The sequence below is a fragment of the Salmo salar genome, chromosome ssa02, assembly GCF_905237065.1.
Source record: "Salmo salar chromosome ssa02, Ssal_v3.1, whole genome shotgun sequence".
Taxonomy (NCBI): Eukaryota; Metazoa; Chordata; class Actinopteri; order Salmoniformes; family Salmonidae; genus Salmo; species Salmo salar.
In genome coordinates this window covers 18,650,494-18,656,493 of record NC_059443.1, presented here as the reverse complement: position 1 = coordinate 18,656,493, position 6,000 = coordinate 18,650,494, and the positions used below count along the sequence as shown (strand labels likewise).

General features: G+C 43.4%; 1 protein-coding gene across 1 annotated transcript in view; it reads right to left on the bottom strand.

Annotated features, from left to right (window-relative positions):
* The window catches only part of LOC106605884 (small conductance calcium-activated potassium channel protein 2), a 128,870-nt gene that overhangs the window by 69,192 nt on the left and 53,678 nt on the right, over positions 1-6,000 (bottom strand). The window lies entirely within an intron of this gene.

Sequence of the window (6,000 nt, the reverse complement as noted above, 5' to 3'; positions counted from 1 at the left end):
GATTCCTCCTAACGAATGCAGATAGCAGGGTCTAAACTACAGATAGAATGTGGAATACTACTTTAGAAAACTACAAAACATCTGACGTTAGGAAAATGTCTGACAAACTTTGATTTTAAGGAGAACTGTGGCTTGAATGGAGTCTCACAGACATCCCTTGGAGAGTGAGACGGAAAGAGATAGAGAGAGAAAGGACAGGAAGTAAATTAAGTTTCATTTTAAATACTGTTTTGTACGGTAGAGAAGGTGAAAACATGTTTCTGAAGAGGGAGAAAGAGAGGGAGATAGAGAGGGAGGAGAAAGAGAGGGAACAGGAATGTGCTGGTGAGAGAGGAGGAGAGGGAGATAGAGAGGGAGGAGAAAGAGAGGGAACAGGAATGTGCTGGTGAGAGAGGAGGAGAGGGAGATAGAGAGGGAGGAGAAAGAGAGGGAACAGGAATGTGCTGGTGAGAGAGGAGGAGAGGGAGATGGAGAAAGAGAGGGAACAGGAATGTGCTGGTGAGAGAGGAGGAGAGGGAGATGGAGGGAGGAGAAAGAGAGGGAACAGGAATGTGCTGGTGAGAGAGGAGGAGAGGGAGATGGAGGGAGGAGAAAGAGAGGGAACAGGAATGTGCTGGTGAGAGAGGAGGAGAGGGAGATGGAGGGAGGAAGTAGGTATTAATGAGGTCGCCATAACTCCTGATAAGAAATTAATTAGGATTAACAATGTTTAATCAAAATATGTGTGTGCGGGTGTGCATGCATACTGAATGTTGATAAACCTGTTGCTAATGGACTAGACTTTAATGCATACTCTTGAAAAAACAAGACACTTTTGCTGAAAATAATTTTAGCGAGCACATCTAAAACATAAAAGACAAAAAGCCAGTGACCACATCTTTACTCTCCGTACACTCTATTTGTAAAATATAAATAAAATATAGTGAAAGCCTCGCAATGTTTTTATGTGTGTGTGTGTGTGTGTGTGTGTGTGTGTGTGTGTGTGTGTGTGTGTGTGTGTGTGTGTGTGTGTGTGTGTGTGTGTGTGTGTGTGTGTGTGTGTGTGTGTGTGTATGTCTGTCTGTGTATGAGTGGGTTTACAAAGTAACACTGATTTCAAACTAAATATCTGTCATAAACAGGGAATCCCCCATCTGTCCTCTAGGTCATAAAACATTAACACACAGCTCTCTCTATCGCTCTCTCTTTCTCCCCCCCTCTGTCTCTCTGTCTCTCTCTGTCTCTCCCTCCTGTCTCTCTCTCACTCCCTCTCTCCCCCCTCTCTCTCTTTCTGTATAATAAACACATCCAGGGACAGCAGACAAATCTTTGTAATAAAACTGTGTCAGGACACGCACTCACACGTACACAGTCACATTCATTTTAGTCATTTAGCAGACGCTCTTATCCAGAGCAACTTACAGTAGTGAATGCATACATTTCATACATTTTTTCCCCCTGTACTGGTCCCCCGTGGGAATCGAACCCACAACCCTGGCATTGCAAACACCATGCTCTACCAACTGAGCCACACGGGAAACCTATGCATGTACACACAGCAACAGCCATATGAACATGAGAAAATGAAAAGCCTTGAAGTGTTTTTGTAATCTAATTTGGCATACATTAACAAATTCCCCCATTCTACTCCCCTCTTTTTAACTTCCACACGCACCCACATGCACGCACACTGACCCCCCCGTCTCTCTTCTGAGCTCGTGCGGCTAGGTGACCTAAACTGGGACATGCTTAACACCCCGGCCATCCTACAATCTAAGCTTGATGCCCTCAATCTCACACAAATTATCAAGGAACCTACCAGGTACAACTCCAAATCCGTAAACACAGGCACCCTCATAGATGTCATCCTGACCAACTTGCCCTCCAACTTGCCCTCCAAATACACCTCTGCTGTCTTCAATCAGGATCTCAGCGATCACTGCCTCATTGCCTGCATCCGTAATGGGTCTGCGGTCAAACGACCACCCCTCATCACTGTCAAACACTCCCTAAAACACTTCAGCGAGCAGGCCTTTCTAATCGACCTGGCCCGGATATCCTGGAAGGAGATTGACCTCATCCCGTCAGTAGAGGATGACTGGTTATTCTTTAAAAGTGCCTTCCACACCATCTTAAATAAGCATGCCCCATTAAAGAAATGTAGAACCATGAATAGATATAGCCCTTGGTTCACTCCTGACCTGTCTGCCCTTGACCAGCACAAAAACATCCTGTGGCATTCTGCAATAGCATCGAATAGCCCCCGTGATATGCAACTTTTCAGGGAAGTTAGGAACCAATATACACAGGCAGTTAGGAAGGCTAAGGCTTGCTTTTTCAAGCAGAAATTTGCATCCTGTAGGACAAACTCAAAAAAGTTCTGGGACACTGTAAAGTCCATGGAGAACAAGAGCACCTCCTCCCAGCTGCCCACTGCACTGAGGCTAGGAAACACTGTCACTACCGATAAATCCACAATAATTGAGAATTTCAATAAGCATTATTCTACGGCTGGCCATGCTTTCCACCTGGCTACCCCTACCCCGGTCAACAGCCCTGCGCTCCCCACAGCAACTCGCCCAAACCTCCCCCACTTCTCCTTCACCCAAATCCAGATAGCTGATGTTCTGAAAGAGCTGCAAAATCTGGACCCCTACAAATCAGCCGGGCTAGACAATCTGGACCCTCTCTTTGTAAAATGATCTGCCGAAATTATTGCAACCCCTATTACTAGCATGTTCAATCTCTCTTTCGTATCGTCTGAGATTCCCATAGATTGGAAAACTGCCGCAGTCATCCCCCTCTTCAAAGGGGGAGACACTCTAGACCCAAACTGCTAGAGACCTGTATCTATCCTACCCTGCCTTTCTAAGGTCTTTGAAAGCCAAGTTAACAAACAGATTACCGGCCATTTTGAATCTCACTGTACCTTCTCCGCAATGCAATCTGGTTTCAGAGCTGGTCATGGGTGCACCTCAGCCACGCTCAAGGTCCTAAACGATATCATTACCGCCATCGATAAGAGACATTACTGTGTAGCTGTATTCATCGACCTGTCCAAGGCTTTCGACTCTGTCAATCACAACATTCTTATTGGCAGACCCAACAGCCTTGGTTTCTCAAATGATTGCCTCACTTGGTTCACCAACTACTTCTCCGATAGAGTTCAGTATGTCAAATCGGAGGGCCTGTTCTCCGGACCTCTGGCAGTCTCTATGGGGGTGCCACAGGGTTCAATTCTCGGGCCGACTCTCTTCTCTGTATACATCAATGAAGTCGCTCTCCCTGCTGGTGATTCTCTGATCTACCTCTACGCAGACGACACCATTCTGTATACCTCTGGCCCTTCTTTGGACACTGTGTTAACTAACCTCCAGATGAGCTTCAATGCCATACAACTCTCCTTCCGTGGCCTCCAACTGCTCTTAAATGCAAGTAAAACTAAATGCATGCTCTTCAACCGATCACTGCCCGCACCTGCCCGCCCGTCCAGCATCACTACTCTGGACGGTTCTGACAGAATATGTGTACAACTACAAATACCTAGGTGTCTGGTTAGACTGTAAACTCTTCTTCCAGACTCACATTAAACATCTCCAATCCAAAATTAAATTTAGAATTGGCTTCCTATTTCGCAACAAAGCATCCTTCACTCATGCTGCCAAACATACCTTTGTAACACTGACCATCCTACCGATCCTCGACTTCGGCGATGTCATTTACAAAATAGCCTCCAACACTCTACTCAACAAATTGGATGCAGTCTATCACAGTGCCATCCGTTTTGTCACCAAAGCCCCATATACTACCCACCACCGCGACCTGTATGCTCTCGTTGGCTGGCCCTCGCTTCATACTCGTCGCCAAACCCACTGGCTCCAGGTCATCTACAAGTCTCTGCTAGGTAAAGCCCCGCCTTATCTCAGCTCTGTATTATTGATTGTATGTTTGTTTATTTCATGTGTAACTCTGTGTTGTTGTATGTGTCGAACTGCTTTGCTTTTTCTTGGCCAGGTCGCAGTTGCAAATGAGAACTTTTTCTCAACTAGCCTACCTGGTTAAATAAAGGTGAAATAAAAATATTAAAATAAATAAAAATTACAATTACTTTCAACCAGGGACAAATCACATCCTGTACTCACTGTCTTTCTCTCTCTTCAACCTCTTATCCTCTCTCTCTCTCTCTCTCTCTCTCTCTCTCTCTCTCTCTCTCACCTCTTATCCTCTCTCTCTCTCTCTCTCTCTCTCTCTCTCTCTCACCTCTTATCCTCTCTCTATCTCTCCATCTGTCTCTAACCACTCACCTCCTCTTTCCCCTCTCTTTCCCTTCTCTGCTCATCCTCCTCTCATCCTCCTTGTTCTTTCTGTTCCTCTCTATCTTTCTCTCTAGCTTTCTCCATCCATCCCCCTCTTCTGGTGAAAAAAAATAAAAACCTCTCAAAGACAGAGGGCACAGACCCCCTGAGTGTGTCTATATAACTCTTTATGTGTGTGTCTATATAACTCTTTATGTGTGTGTGTGTCTATATAACTCTTTATGTGTGTGTCTATATAACTCTTTATGTGTGTGTGTCTATATAACTCTTTATGTGTGTGTCTATATAACTCTTTATGTGTGTGTCTATATAACTCTTTATGTGTGTGTCTATATAACTCTTTATGTGTGTGTGTGTCTATATAACTCTTTATGTGTGTGTGTCTATATAACTCTTTATGTGTGTGTCTATATAACTCTTTATGTGTGTGTCTATATAACTCTTTATGTGTGTGTCTATATAACTCTTTATGTGTGTGTGTGTCTATATAACTCTTTATGTGTGTGTGTCTATATAACTCTTTATGTGTGTGTGTCTATATAACTCTTTATGTGTGTGTGTGTGTGTCTATATAACTCTTTATGTGTGTGTGTCTATATAACTCTATGTGTGTGTCTATATAACTCTTTATGTGTGTCTATATAACTCTTTATGTGTGTGTGTCTATATAACTCTTTATGTGTGTGTCTATATAACTCTTTATGTGTGTGTGTGTCTATATAACTCTTTATGTGTGTGTGTCTATATAACTCTTTATGTGTGTGTGTCTATATAACTCTTTATATGTGTGTGTGTGTGTCTATATAACTCTTTATGTGTGTGTGTCTATATAACTCTATGTGTGTGTCTATATAACTATTTATGTGTGTGTCTATATAACTCTTTATGTGTGTGTGTCTATATAACTCTTTATGTGTGTGTGTCTATATAACTCTTTATGTGTGTGTGTGTGTGTCTATATAACTCTTTATGTGTGTGTGTGTCTATATAACTCTTTATGTGTGTGTGTGTGTGTGTGTGTCTATATAACTCTTTATGTGTGTGTGCATGTCTGTGTGCGCATTTGTGTGTGTTTATGTTTATGTGCATGATCTTGCATACGTCTGTGTGTTTTGTGTGTTTTTGTGTGTACGTGTGTGTGTGTGTGTGTTTTAGTGAGTGAGTGTGTGTTGTGTGGGATGTTTCTGGAGTCATAGTGAGAGTGTATGTCAAGCTCTGTGATAGTGGTGTGTGTAGGATGCAGTCAGTAACAGCGGGTATGGGAGTATCTGTGTCCACCCCCGTGTGTGTGTGTGTGTGTGTGTGTGTGTGTGTGTGTGTGTGTGTGTGTGTGTGTGTGTGTGTGTGTGTGTGTGTATATCTGGCTTTGTAAGTGAAGGTGTGGGCGTATGTTAGTGTGAGCAGGAACAGACAGGGTGACACAGATACAGAGAAAGAGGCTGAGAGAATAAAGGGACAAGGAGAGAAGGAGAAAAGCACTGAATTAATGAATTAATGAATGGAGAGAGAGAGAGGGAGATGGAGAAACAGCAGAAAAAGAGAGAGAAGACAAAAGACAAAGAGAGTAAAAGAGAGAGATGGGTAGAGGGAGAGAGGGAGAAAGAAAGAGCGAGGAAGAGACAGAGAGCACCTGACTGAAATAAACACAAACAAAAACAGAGAAAGAAAAGAGAGAGATGGGTAGTGGGAGAGAGGGAGAGAGAAG